The sequence below is a fragment of the Limulus polyphemus genome, unplaced genomic scaffold (assembly GCF_000517525.1).
Source record: "Limulus polyphemus unplaced genomic scaffold, Limulus_polyphemus-2.1.2 Scaffold996, whole genome shotgun sequence".
Classification (NCBI taxonomy): domain Eukaryota; kingdom Metazoa; phylum Arthropoda; class Merostomata; order Xiphosura; family Limulidae; genus Limulus; species Limulus polyphemus.
Window position 1 is genome coordinate 43,916 of NW_013666606.1, and position 15,799 is coordinate 59,714.

At 35.2% G+C, this 15,799-nt stretch overlaps 1 protein-coding gene across 1 annotated transcript in view; it reads right to left on the reverse strand.

The window, feature by feature from the left end:
- Nucleotides 1-15,799, reverse strand: part of LOC106461598 (sodium/hydrogen exchanger 1-like) — a 75,997-nt gene that overhangs the window by 25,968 nt on the left and 34,230 nt on the right. The gene's annotated exons all lie outside the window — the stretch shown is intronic.

The window sequence follows — 15,799 nt, forward strand, 5'->3', positions numbered from 1 at the left end:
ATAATAAAACAGGATGTAAGAGAGAGACGTTTGCTTGATTTATAAATAATCTCCAAGATTTTCTTAATTTCCACTGTCTAAAATGTACTGTTGTTTGTCGCGCTGTGTCCAATAGAACCTGTCAAGAACTATGTAAATGAGAGTATTATTACTAAGTCTGTCGACCAGGGCGTGGCCTAGTGGATAGTGTGTCGGCCTATGAATCCGAGGGTCAATGGTTTACGTCCCTTTGCAGCAAAATCGCGCTCCGCACTTTTCGGTTGTGGGTATAAGAGTGATAGTAAAATACCACTATTCGATTACAGTAGCATCTCATGCTTGTTTGTTTGTCTCAGAAGTTCGTACAAAACTACACAAAGAGTTATTTACACTAGCCATCCCTAATTTTGGACTGATAAGCTAGAGAAAAGGCAGTTGGTTAACAGCACTCATTGCCAAGTTTTGGGTTACTCTATTATAAATAGTGGGATTTGACCATTTTTTTTATATAACGTACCCCATAAATCTTTGACTAGGAATATTTTTACTTTTCTATTTGTATCTAAGAAAAATGTATGTGTTCGTGGACATACTTGTTAGCGAAAGTGCTGCTTTTGTAAGTAAATTTAGCTCTCTGTAGTGGTACATAAAAAATTAAATTGAATACTTGTTGTCTTGCTAATACATATCTTGCATTTACAATATTTTTACAAATTACAGTTGTTTTAAGTAAACATCCTTCTTTTGTTCTGTCACCTTCAACAAGTTTCCAGTATTAAATGCAATTTTATTGTATTACCACCTGGTGAAAAAGCATGAGAACTCGTATTTGTCTCCCAATCTTGTTGACAAACGTGTTAAGCTTGCAGTTTGAAGTGCCATGGGATGCAAGCAACGAATATAAGGTAAAACATATTCGTTTCACCCGTTCAGAGTTGTTCTCGATGTTCTTTTGCAGTAGGTGAACAGGAAGTTAGCATTTTCATTACTTGTTTTTTTTTTCTTTCGATTTTTGTTTGTTTATTGAATTTCGCGCACAGCTAGTCAAAGGCTATCTGCGCTAGCCGTCCCTAATTGATAGGCTGCTAATTAACATCACTCACTGCCAACTCTTTACCAAAGAATATTTGTATTGAATGTTATACTGAAACGCCATCACGGCTGAAAGGGCTAACATGTTCGGTGAATGGATTCGAACTTGCGACCCGCAGATTGCGAGTCGACTATCCAATCACGAGGCTATGTCAGGTTCATTTTCTGTTAGAAGACGAGTTTGATGATAATGCTGAGTAAATTGGCGATAAGAAAATTGTTTTGACGATGTTTTTTTCTATATTTTATGAAGAGTATAATTAAAATGCTTCAAACACATTTATATAAAGTTATTACACCCTTCTGCAACATTTCTAAAACAATTTTGCTGACTAAATACCTGCTAAAATTCGGGCTTCGATACCTGCGGTGAACAGAGCACAGATAGTTCATTGTGTAGCTTTGGGTCATTAACAAACGAATCATTTACCAGGCTTGGCATGGCCAGGTGGTTAGGGCTTTAGACTCGCAATCTGAGGGTTGCGGGTTTGAATCCCCGTCACACCAAACATGCTCCCCCTTTCAGCCGTGGGTGCATTATAAAGTGACGGTCAATCCCATTATTCGTTGGTAAAATAGTAGCCCAAGAGTTGGCGGTGGGTGGTGATGACTAGCTGCCTTCCCTCTAGGCTATCACTGCTAAATTAGGGACGGCTAGCACAGATAGCCCTCGTGTAGCTTTGCGCAAAAATTCAAAACAACAAACAAACAAAAACCCTTTACCATTTTAATAAGGTCACTGTTCCATTTACACCCTTCCTTGTCGATAACACTCGGAAGAAGTTCGGAATAATGTCCGAGTCAATGTATTGCTGTGCAGAAAGTTCTGCATGTTCATGACGATGATTCGTGTGTACCCTAAGTTCAGTTTTGTGTTTGTTTTACTAGTGGATTTTAAACATACTCATAAACGACCAAACTCACGTTGAATACTCTCCTTGATTCCTGCATTATGTTGCAACCATACTACAGTGGAGGTGCTTCAGACCAGAGGCACGTTTATTATTGAAGCAATAACGTAATCCATGGGTTCAACATGTCTCAGCAGAAAGCCCCCTACAGAACATTCCACATCTTGGCTAAGGCCCACCACCCAATGAATCTATAGATACTCAGTAACTTATCAATTCCCTCTAGCACTTTCTTGTGGCTCCAAGGGTCCGTGGTCCCAATTTTGTAACATCTGATTTAATCAACTTTAAGCACTTTCACTGCTTCTGCAAGACCAGCTGTTTGTGTCTCTTACGTTAGTATCAACTTTAGTGATTCCTCAAGCTAGATTACCCAACTCTAATTGTTGTTCTACTTAAAGGCAACAAATCACATAATTTAAAATATTTAAATATCATTTTTGTGGTAATTTTCTCTTTCGACGATATATTGAAGTAACATTTAAAAATTCGTAAATGCCATCACTGGCATAAATGAATATGTAGCTCAACCTAGCGAGTACTCTTTGTAATTTAGTCAGGTAACGAGACAACTGCCCCATTACACCACGTTAAAATTTATATAAAAAAGTTCGTTTAATCCAATTGTCACTATTGGTTGAATGACAAAATTATAACAACACCAGCTAGAATTAAACTAGAAGATATTTTTGCATTGATTAGATATTAGAGGCTGTTGCTAGCCGACCTATTTACTGTTTCGTTCGAGTTTATACTAACTGTAGTTTATGCGAGCAATAAACTGGTTTTTCGGCAGATTATCCAGACTGATAAAGATAAAAAAAAATAACAGTTGCATGTTTTTATTTATCCTTGTTTAGTTATTACTTTAGGGAAAATACGTGACGTCAACAGAGCTATACTTTTAAGGTCAGATTCTCAGAACTTTATTATTACATTAAATAACCACGCTCCACTGCGGGGTTTAAATAAAGGCCCCCTTATAATTCACAGAGGCCCCAGTGTACCGATCAAGTTCCTCCATTATCCCCAATACTTCTGTCAGTATTCCAAGAGGATTCGTCCCCAAAAATTACCAGATCGTGGTACTTGAGAACCAAGGCTGGTCCCACTAACTTGTAAGTATGGAACTATCTTGTTAGGACACCAGCTCGTGGTATCTCAGAACCAACGTTAGTCTCGCTAGCTATTTCGAAGCTAAATTCGAGTTCAGCGACCCTACAACCTTATTCATAGACCCTGATCATGCCTGGGTGATCTTAGGGGCGTGTTTTAGCCTCCTTTGGTTGGGGCCTACACCATTTAGACAAAGGCCAAAACATACACATTTGTGTCACCCCGAGTCCTTTTTCCGAATTTGATCCTGCTAGCTCCAACGCTTTGAAAGGAGTTTGCAGACAAACAAACAAACAAATAAATTCATACACTACGTGAAATAATACAGGATATGATCTGTTGTGAAATTGTGTATTTTGAGTACCCAATCCGTAGATGGGGGGAGCTAAATTTTATGATACATTTTAGGTTTCTTCGACTTATAAGAATGTTCAGAAAATCCGGAATCAACAATATTCGTTACTGGTTCTTATCCATTACTAATCAATTATTCTTTTGACTCTAGCATTTATACAAAATACATGCCCCCAGTGGCACAGCGGTATGTCTGCGGACTTACAACGCTAGAAACCGGGTTTCGATACCCGTGGTGGCCAGAGCACAGATAGCCCATTGTGCAGCTTTGTGCTTAACTTCAAACAAACAAACAAACATATAAAATACACACAATTACTTCGGGTGGGATAAAAATTAGGACATAATAGCGCGAGCTTGCCTATGGGTTTTCACGTTTTAAGTAGCACGCTACAAGATGATAGTAGATCTGGTTTTTGTATATGTGTGTGTCATTTCTCTAAGACTTCCACAGAAAGATTACTGTCTATATTTTTTACATAGCTTTATGTTACATAGAAGACTCTCATGTATTCGAGCCATTTTATGTGGATAACTTTACATGAGAATCACCCCTATCCGTGAAGAGAGACAACTTCTTAATCTCATGTTGTTTATAATATCACTATTTTGTTAGCGAACCTACAGGTAACGTGCACATCTATCTACATTGGTGTAGCTGCAGAAAAGGTTACTAATTATTACTAATGATGAACTTCAATAACAATCACTTTTGAAGGATTTCTTGAAAACAGTAAATATAAAAACATGTTACCAGAAATAAAATTGTACATTTTATTCTTAAGCTTTAGGCATTAATTTATCAATTGCAATCTATTCATCTTGCTCCACATTTTAAACAAGTGGCTTTCATTACATCAAATTTAGATTATCCGGCGCTTAACCAGTGAAAATGGGTTTCTCGGGGCACTTCCCCCCCCCCCCCTCCACATCTAATTCTTTTGGCATTGGATTTATAGATCTCTGCTGCCCTGAAGGACCACAAATCCGATATCGGCCGTTCGTTAGAAAATAAAATCAGTTTAGAAAATAAGCCATCTAATGTGAAAGTACTGGAAGCCCTAAGATAATAAATTCTAAGTTCTAGTTCCCCTACCTCGAGTGGGGCGAAGGGGAACAACAGTTCCCGAACACCCACGGTTGCCTTCCAAGGAAAACCTCGGAAGACGTTAAATCGAAACTCCTGTCAGATGAGGATGAACATTAAATTACATCCAGTTGAGAGGCGTTTAAAGTGAAAGGTAAACTACTAAAGGCAACATCTAGAAGTTACGGGATCATCAGATCATGCAGGATTGAAACATCAACTCCCCCTAACGATATTCTAGAAAAAGCGAAAGAATTAATCAGATTACTATTTACGCAGAAAATAGGAAAAATACCAAAATAAAATAGGTGCTTCAAGTGTAACTTGAAAGGACCTACTGTGATGAATTGTTTATTAAAGCCTGTGTGGAATAGAAACTCTTCCCACTGGATATTAGAAAGATGAAACTGTTAAAAATGTGAGAAATATGGCCATTGTAGCCAAAATTATAAGAATCATCAGCTGTTATTGAGCCAAGGAAACGGTCTAAACACATCAAAGAAATAACAGAAATGCGAACTAGGTGTCAATAAAACAAGAATTAGTTGGATATATAGTGCAAAGCCCACCTGGGAATACCCAGCATGTTGTAAATGAGATAAAAAGTTCAGTATTTGGACTAGCAAATTGTTTTTCCAAATAATGAACTTTTGCAACAATTGTTGCTGTTTGATGGTCGACATTGGTTCTACAGCTACAACTGTTTGATTCCGATTTCGTAATGAAAGGTGAGAATTTCTCTCCAGCAATGATTAAAGATAATAGAATGGTGTGAACAGCTAGTGGACATAAAGGTACAGCATGAGGGAAATTGAAAGCTTCTCTAGACCTCATGATGTGTGGGTAACTGACAACGAAGAAGAGTGCAATCTTGGAAATGACTTCATGTGGAGACATTGATGTGAGATTAGGTTATCTTCTTATAGCTTCACAGTGTATTACCAGGAAATCCTTGTGCATTACATGACAATTACTACACTATAGGTTGAACTTACAGTGAAAACAAAGAGGGCAGTTATTGTACAAACAAGAAGAGAAATTCTTATACCAAGTCTTTTCAGGAATAAATTAACATTTCGTGACTGGGAAAGATCTCTCATGGATGCGAAAAATAAAGACGTCATCGTTAGGGTCATGAACGTACCAAATCACAAAATTCGCGACGAATTTCCAGGATTTTAATCTCTAACATCTAAATACAAATATTGAAAGTATAGCTTACAACATTATCGTCTCTTAGTCAACTCAAGTCATTTTGTTATCAGATGAAAAAAAAATTGCCACTAGACTAACATTTTTCTACATCATCGTCTTTTGAATCTGAACATTAGACAACATTTTATGTTATCGGCTTTTAACATTGAACATTTTGTTGTCAACTTGAACTCATAATAGACTACCTAACTTTTTGTATATTATTTTTTAACACTAAACATTTTGTTGGCAACTGGAACTCATACTAGACTAAACTTTTTCTGTATTGTTTTCTCTTTAATAATGAGAATTTTGTTGTCAGGTGAAACTAGCACTAGATGGACATTTTCCCCTTGCAACTTAAATGTTTTCTTGTTGTATGATCGATACCAATGGCGTATCCTGGCCGTTGGCTTTGGTATATCGCACTTGTATATATTGTATAAGTGTGTGTGTGTATGTAAATATGTATACATATATATATATATATATACTTATATAACAGTAATCAAAACATAATAAAAATATCAAAAATCATCATTTAAAATGCGTAACTAAAAATAAATTGGCATTTAGCATAATGAATAATATTGAATTAGCGCCATCTACCCTAATTTGCACCGCAATCATGAGCGATATAGGCCCGGCATGGCCAGATGGTTAAGGAGCTCGACTCGTAATCTATAGGTCGCGGGTTCGAATCCCCGTCCCACCAAACATGTTCGCTCTTTCAGCCGCGGGGGCGTTATAATGTGACGGTCAATCCCACTATTCGTTGGTAAAAGAGTAGCCCAAGAATTGGCGGTGGGTGGTGATGACTAGCTGCCTTCCCTCTAGTCTTACACTGCTAAATTAGGGACGGCTAGCGCACATAGCCCTCGTGTAACTTTGCGCGAAATTCAAATAAACAAACACGAGCGATATACTTCCAAGGCTGATAGGTTGAACTGTCTTCGCCGAACCAATCATTATAGACGACACATATAATCAGTACTCGCACAATTACTGCCGTCAACGATGGTTATATCTCGTGTAAATAACATCTTGTGTCACTGCTTTTTCGAAACTGCAGTAATTATATGTTTGTGCTAGTAATGGATGAGATTCAAATATTTTTTATATTGACTAAAACACTATTTTTCTTTAATTCTCCCAAGGTTGGTTTACCGCCAGTAAATTTGGTAACACGGAAAATACGCCACCTGATGTATACAGAAAATGGTTTTATCGGAGAGTGCGCTAAAACTTTCTGTAGGAATGGAACGGACGCCCGTATTAAAACAATACAAAAGTCACCTGGATTTTCTTCTCTACAGATCATCAGAAGCTAGATATGAAGAGCTACCTGTCATAGTCGCTCTATCTTCGGTGTACTGTATATGCAGGTTTTCAGCTATCCAGAGCGTCCCAAAGTCGAACACAGACAAATAGCCAAAACCGAGATTTCTTATTTTCGTTTATCACCATCGTTCTTCTAGGCCTAGCGCTTGCTTAGTTCTAGCAGTAACTATAATTTCATCATCATTTGATAGAGCAGAACAGTCTTCAAGATCTTTGGCTACCTATTTAATTATTATTTTATGAAAAATTTATAAAGCTTTAGAATACACTCTATAACCTAGTATCCCATGTACGCCATCTTATAAAAAAGTAAACAAACAAGTATTAGAAAAAAGAAATTATAGCTAAATAAAAAAAGTTATTTAGGTCTGGCTACTGAACTTCAAAAAAAGAGCCAAACAAAATAGAGATGGAAATGGACATATCACTTGATTGGCTAAAGATCACATAGTAGACATGGAGAATAAAATCCCTACATTATTGGCTTCCTCACTGGCAAAACAAATAGAACCAGAATTTCCAATCGTAAAATGTTACTCTATTGTAAAGTAGATATAAAAGTAGTATTCTAAAGTTAACTAAAGGAAAAGTATAAGATGAAAGCTGAGATTCTATTCAAACACCAAGCTTTTTTATAGACAAAGAGGGGAAGTCAGTAATGTAGGGATTTTATTCTCCACGTAAAGTCGAGATGGCTATGTGATCATTAGCTGGATCAAGTGATATGTCCACTTCCATCCTTATCTTGTTTGGTTTCCACTTACATTTTTTATCTTGTTTGGTTCCTTTTTTCAAGTTTCAGTAGCCAGCCTTACATAGCTTTTTTATTTAACGATAATATTTCCTCTAATACTTCTAGAATTAACACACTGATAACGAAACTTTCGACCTCTTGTTTTCAAAACGATAAAAAATATTACACATGCTGCTTTTCTACTTGTGGTAATTTGGTTTTATCTCTACGCTACGTATCTAGTTGTTCTTTGTCGATGGCCTTCTCTAGATCCACGACTTTCACGGTATTTTCTTCCTTTTTTTATCTAGCCCTGCTCGAAGAACTCAACTTTCAAACGTAGAACAAATATTCACAATAAGGATATTTATCTTATTCTTAGAACTTGCAAAAGAAGTACATGTACACTTGGTTCAGAAAACAGTTTAGGATATACATGGGGCTCAGTATAGTTGCAAGAAATATTTTTACAACAAAACTCTTTTACGATATAAATGTGCTCATTAAGTGAAGTATATATTTTTTTTACATAAAAATGTACGCACTTATAGTTGTCATTTGCTGGAAATAATCCAAAACAACACTTTATCATGTTCAGTATTGTTACGTCTCCGTTCGTTAGTTAATTTTCCGTGAAAATTCTTCCCGAAGAATTTTACCGATACATGTCCTTTCTTAAATAAAACTGGTTTATTCTTTCTGAATACAACTTTGCGATACACTTAATTTCAACTGTCGCGCTATAACAAAAGCTATAATTCACAACGAACGTCTCACGTGCTCGACTCAACAATACTCAGTTCAATTACACATCACCTTACGTTGCTTCTTGGCCGGTCTTATATATACAAGACTACCCCAATCTAGTAGTCTCCCGACATTTCATGAAGGTTCGAGAAGGAAGTGGCGTGACACAAGCGTCACATGACCTGCGTTGTCGTAACAGTATTTAAAGAACATAATCTGGTTTAATAATGTATATGCACAGTTGTTACAGGAAAGAATACTTATCAGGATTTATCAGTGAACACAGTTTGTTTAAGCAAGTGTTTAGTAACTATGCTGAAATAATGGGTCGTGTTTATTAGTTATAAGAATATTCAGTAATATTCATAATTATTTAGTAATAATTGTTCAGCCTTAGCATTGTTACCGTCAAGTTGTAAACAGTTGGTTCTTCTACATAAATTAACCACGAAAAAGTCCCCATCGCCACTACAAAGCAGATCTAACGTGACTTAAGACTATTTTATGCACGTTAATAGTTCTTGTAATACTAATAGTATGTTTATGGCTGGTCTGTACACTATCTTTCTGTATCAGTCGCTTCATTTAAATTATTTCAGTTAATTTCCAATATGTACGTTTACTATTGATGTCAGAGTCAGCTAAACATCGACTGTCCTGCCGAACACTTTAAAGTTTAACTTCATGACTGAACAAGTGATACTATTACTAATCACAATGTTGTTAGTAGGTAAAACTAAAATTACTGTCGATAATGTATATTATTTTCAACCTCACCGTGAAGACGAAACAATAAACAATATTAAATTACTGTGAAGCTTGACCTATTTATGTTGTTACCTTACAAGAATCTTTGTTTTCCCCTAGTGACTTCCGTACAGCATTTCTCATTGTTTTAGCAACTAGCATAGTACGTACACTAACGACAACATTTATTTGCGTACTACATAACTAGCAAGCGTCACCAACATTTCTAAGAGATTTGTTTTGTTGGAAAAAAGAGGTCGCTATACGCAAAACTATTGTGAATTGTAACGCGGGCTTGCATGTTGAATTTTTAACGCATTGTGAAATATTGAATTTTATGTAAATAACATACCACTGTACAAGACAGAGCTCAACCGTAAAAATAGAATTACAATATAACTCGCTAAGAATAACGTCTCTTTTGTCAAATAGGAGGAAGTATGCCTATCTGCTAGATGTATCTATATAAATAATACGCTTGCTTTTGTTTGTTAACTTTCTCGATCAAACCTTACAAATCTCATACCGTTAGAAATGTCTTTGTTTGAAGAGTCCGAATTGCATATTGGCTTTTCCATTCATTATCACCTTATCTGTTTTTTGCTTAGCCAAAGTTTTCGATGCAACAGTATGGTACACAGTAGCACAATGTCGTTTTCATCATGTGACGATTGGCTTGGATTTCAACTTTTGTTTTTTATTCGCAAAATATTTCACCGAAACAACACCTAACCCGCATGTAATTTCCTAAAAAGAAGAACATTACATTAAATGCAAATTTTACGGGCTTTATCAACTTATTTAGGTCTAAAATACGAATGCACAGTTTGTGAACATGCATTCAGACGTTTCTACATGTTCAGCTAAGTTTGCCTTCATTACAACTGTACATTTACTTTACTTTTCATGAATATAGCTTCAGTTCATTTAATAAACAGTTATAAACATCTTTTAGCTACTTTATACTTGGGTTTTGTGTGTGTTTTTTATTTCAACTCATAAAACCATGTCATGCACTGAACATTCATAACTGTTTCATTCTCAGTACAATATTATAGATATTATTACTTAATTTATTGCTTACTTTACATGTAGTTTTATTAAATAAAGTTCCTTACGTGTAGTTTTACTAAATTTACGTCCATGTGAGTTTGTTTGTCTGCCGGCGTTACATTTTTCAAATTGTTACGTATCTGCTTGTTTGTTTGCTTCCGGTAGAAATTATTTCCGTGGATCTTGATACAAGTCCTTTCTTGATTAAACCAGTTTATTCTTCCTCGATACAAACTTTTAATACACAGAAGTTCCACAATCAGTACGTTTCTCGTCACTTTAAACTTAACAACTTGTATAATACACGCTATAAATCACAGCGATTCACAATCTCGATGACTTTGCTCTCGACGAGTGTAAAACACACACTTTACGGCTCACTAGCTCGAGACTAACAGAATCTTAAATTACATGGAACTCAAAGTAGCTACTGCTCTCTCTTCATTCACCAACTCCGCTGGCTTTCTCTGCCAGGCCTATATACTACCGTAGTATTAAAGTACATACCTCACTTCTTACTTATGAGTATTATCGCTCACAGAAAGAACAACAAAAGTGATAGAAATTTCAGTCCAAATACAGTTGATGGGTGTTTCCTGTACAAAATTAGCGAATTAAGTGCACTGAAATTTGGTGGAAGATAAAATGTTTTATAAGCACATGGAATTACTTCCTGTGCACATGAAGTTGCCATGCATTTTGGACTTTTCGGGATCTGAAAGACGCATTTGCAATTAATAAGTTTCATTATTTGTTATCATTCTGAATTCAGTTTAGCAAAATTTATAGTAATAATGATTGATCTTTTTTTTTTTCGTTGTCTATAAATTAAGTGAAGGAAACAAACTCACCCACTTTAGACAACAAGAGCTCCAGTAAGAAATAAAATTTCTTTGTGGGGAAAACTGAGATGATTTATCAAAAGTTGCCATTTCTTTTTTTATATTAATTTCTTTGAGCATATAATGAAACAACTAATTAAATTAACTTTAAAGCAGATGAAATTAGTAGGCCACGCTTTTTTGGTAAAATATTCATGTGTTACCAGAGGGTACATGAAATTCGTTTTAACAAATATGATGTAGGCTTAGCATCAACGCTTAGAAGATGTTACATAACACTCGTTACATAATATAAATAAATAAAAACCAAATCAAACAAGAAACATGACCTTAAAAAAGGCTGATAAAATTTGAGCGTGGAATTATCTTTCGTCAAATACTAAAGATTTGGAAGTCATACACTAAATGTAACTTTAAAGAAATGTTTTATGTTTTAATAAAATTCAACTGGAATGCAGGATCATAACAATATAAAGTAATAATAGCTAGTTTACTAGGAATATCACACAGCTTATTAAATAATATATTTGAAACTTTTTCTGATTGCGTGCAAAACAACAAAACACACAGGCGTATTTAGGGTTGACTGATGATGATGAGAAAAACCAACTGACATGTATTTTTTATCGCCTAAATCACAGAACTAGAGCGTTAGACGGAGAATATGACAACATAAATATAACATATATGCACTCTCATAACCGTGTGCAAAAAATAAAATATATTCAGAAGCTGACACTTTCAATCGAAGACCGATAACTACGTACGAGATATATTTGAAATAGTGGTGGTTGCTGTTATATTTCGTTATATATATTATTGTTAATCTATATATTCATTGAAGGTGTTAAAACAGAATATATTTGTGTGAAAAAGTTAAACTCAATTTTAACTGCGTACGCAAACGCTCTTTCTTGGAAAACAAAATATGGAAAGTTAAGGAGTTTATAGACGTGAGGAAGCGGGCTGCCAAACAAACACAATGAATAATAACAGGTATCAAGGGGATTTCCTAAGCCAAATTTGAGTGTACAGAGATTTCAAACTAGAATTTTAACATTGATCGCCACGCGTCAAGGTTAAGTTCATAATTTGGCAAAGACATGAAGCTCTCAGTTACCACTCGGCGTTTGAGACGCTAATGTTACGACAGTGGAAGTTCCGTGACGCTAGTAACACGTCATGATATTCTAGAAGGATCACATCTGTTCCTGGCAACTCTAGTCTTTTCTACGCGCCCTCTATTCTTGTATATAAGCGCGCCAGACAATGGATCGGAACGAGAATAATTGCAGATTGAAGAGATAGAAAGAGATAATCGAGTCAAGTCGTAAGTAAAGTGCGTGAATCATTGTGAATTATAGCGTGCGTTGAAGTTAAAGTGACTGTGGAAATTCTGTGTATTGCAAAGTTGTATTGAGAAAGAATGAACTAGTTTTATTTAAGAAAGGACTTGTATCGCTGAACTTTTTCGGGAAGAAATTTTACGGGAAATTAACAAACGAACAGAGACGTAACACTATTATATAAATGAACTATTTATATAAGATATATCCAGAGTACAGACCTCGTATTCAAATAATTTATCAATTTATCAAAAGAAAATGAATTCGATAAATTTTCAGTGTTTTGCATAAGATTAGTTTTATAACCGATTTCATAATAAAATAAAAATGCCCAACCTTTTCGCAAAATTAGAATGATATGTTTACGTGGGCAAAACTTTATTAATTTGAGAGAAGATTATGTTGATGCCGTGTAAACTAAAATTATCATCGTACCAAGAGTATAATTCGTCTTTGTTATGATATGAATGCCTTTACTAGTGAAGAGTGGTCATAATAAACTATGCTTCTCTTGAGACTAGAATATTAGGTCTATTGTATTTCTTAACACTTTTCCAAGAAGAGTGTATAATGATATTTGAAACACCATTTCCGTTACGTGGAGCCTATGTTTGAATTTATTTGGTTTTTTTAAACTTCGCGCAAAGCTACGCGAGAGCTATCTGCGCTAGCCGTCCCTAATTTAGTATTGAAAGACTAGAGGTAAGGCAGCTAGTCATCACCACCTACCACCAACTCTTGGGCTACACTTTTACCGTAACATTATGACGCCCCCACTGCTGAAAGGGCGGGCATGTTTGGTGGGACAGGGAATCGAACCCGCGACCCTCAGATTGCTAGTCGAGCCCCCTAGTCACCTGACCATGCTGGGCACCTATGTTTGAAAAGTTCTTTTTTGGAAAACAATTTTTAACGAAAGACAAAGTTTTGTAGACCTCACCAAGAGTTTTTCTAAATCAAACACAGTGAATAATCACTAGATGGACAGTCTGTGGTTGAAATACTTTTATAGCGCTTCTCAGGAAAATCCGTAGGAGATCGAATAAAGAAATAAAAAAGAATAAATAAAGAAAGTACAGTCAAGAACTCAAGTCTCATACTACTGTCTTATGTCAAATATTTTTAATCGTGCTAATCAACTTGTGTATAGAAACAGCGACCGTTTAAGAATGCATCCTAAATCGCGTTTCCAAATATCAATGTCAATAATGAGAATACTAAGCAAGCTATTTCCAAGTCTTATCGAGATAACAGTTAATGATATTGTCTTCAGTTTCAAAAGTCTCAGTCCAATATATACCAGTTGTAAAATTGTGAGCGTGTTAATTTTATCTTATTTTCAATTGTGTTTCACCCAGATTACCCTCTACTAGGTGGCTTTAAAAACGCAGCCATCTGCAGTTGAATCATAAGTTGTCCAAGATGGCAGCAATGATGATAAAATTTGAAACGTTTTTGAACAACTGCACAGAGCGGACTTCAGTGGCGACGTTTGTCATCACCTGTAACATAAGCCCCTCAGTGGCTCACTAGTATTTCTGAAGGCTTATAACGCTAAAAATTGAGTTTATTTACCTATGGTGGGCACAGCACATTGTGTATCTTTGCGTTTAACTACAAACAAACAAAAACCTGTGACATAAATCACTTCGAAAGGCAAGGTTTTCGAATAAAGTATTTGTGTTTTACCATTTAAGTCTTGGTAGTCTCCGATCTAGTAAAATTTTATAACCACATGGAATTTTACTGTTAAATGACCCTTCAGAGATACTGCCATATTTACCTTGTCAGTTTGCAGTTACTTAAAAACAGTGATGAACTAGTCAAATGATTATAAACACAAAGCTTATGACTTTTTCATTATAGATAAATAGTTTTGAAAATTTCAATATTTCTAGTGGCTGGAATAAGAAATATAATGTCGTTGTACTGATCTTATCGCTGTTAGTTGGACAAATTTTCATTTATATGTATTTAATATAATGCTTACTGTTGTGTTATGTGTTCATGTTCTCTTAGCTCTTCAATCGACTGTATGGTGAAAATATAAGAGCTGGTTTCGAAACTCTAATTTAAGGTAATGATTTCTTATGCATTAAATCCGCTCTTAATTCAGACAACTAACACTTGTAGAATGTATATTATATATATATAAAGGATTTGTAAATTATGGTTTACACAAATAGGTCAAAGTTGTTTTACTCTAGCGTTCTAGATGAAGCTGATATCTGAAGTGCTGTCTAAAATATGGTTATAATCTTATAAATATATGATCAGATGTTATTGGATACCGATATCACACACTAGTGAATTATTCAAAAGTTTAGTTTCCATTTTTTACTCACCTTTCAATTTTCTGAAGAAAAGCGAAATACATAAATAGGCTCAAGTATTTAGAATTGTGTGATGTAAACTGTATTTTTAACGTTGTAATTTGTGTGTTAGCGCATGGGTTTAAGCTAGGCATAGAACCCTAAAATTTTCAAAGTTGACCTCAAGTTTTTCTCCTACATTCGAAGATAGGCTATAAATACGAGTTATTGTAAATACTGTAGTGAGATTTCAAAAAAATAGTAGTAGAGTAAATCAGTCAGTGTGTTAGCTATTACGGTTACTTCGTGCAAGTTAGTTGATTTGACTTTGCGTTAGTCCTAGACTGTTAGAAAGGTTTGAACGTCATTTTCAACATAGGCCTACAACAAGTTATGACAGTATGCAAATGTTCAAACTTGTAGAAACTTTAAAGGAGGAAATAAACTAGTTTTATAGTGTACATGGACTAGACTTTCAATTATTTTCACTCGCTAATGTAAAATAATACGCCAACAAAAGAAGAACGTTACAACATGTGTTTTGTTTATAGCCGAAATAGCTCAGAAACTTAGCTTTTGTCTGCAGTACTAGTATTTCTGTGTAAAGTTCCGATACGAAAAAACTAGCAAAAACCCAAAAGAATCAACCAGGAAGTGTTAAGATGGTAGTTATAACAACAGAGTTAAACCTGAGTATATGTTGTTGATTATTCTAATTTTCTCGAGCACGCCTCTGCAATTGACCTCACTTTATATCTTATATGATGTTTTAACCTCCTGGTTCAGAACCGGATTTGAGAATGAAATTAAAGTTGTCTTATTACATTTCTTCTCAAAAGAGAATTTCATAATGAAGTCTAAAAAATTCATCTCGTTACGACTCTTCTTATGGTGATTAAAACTGCAATCTGAATGAAGGTTAACACTTTTATGTGGTGTTAGTTT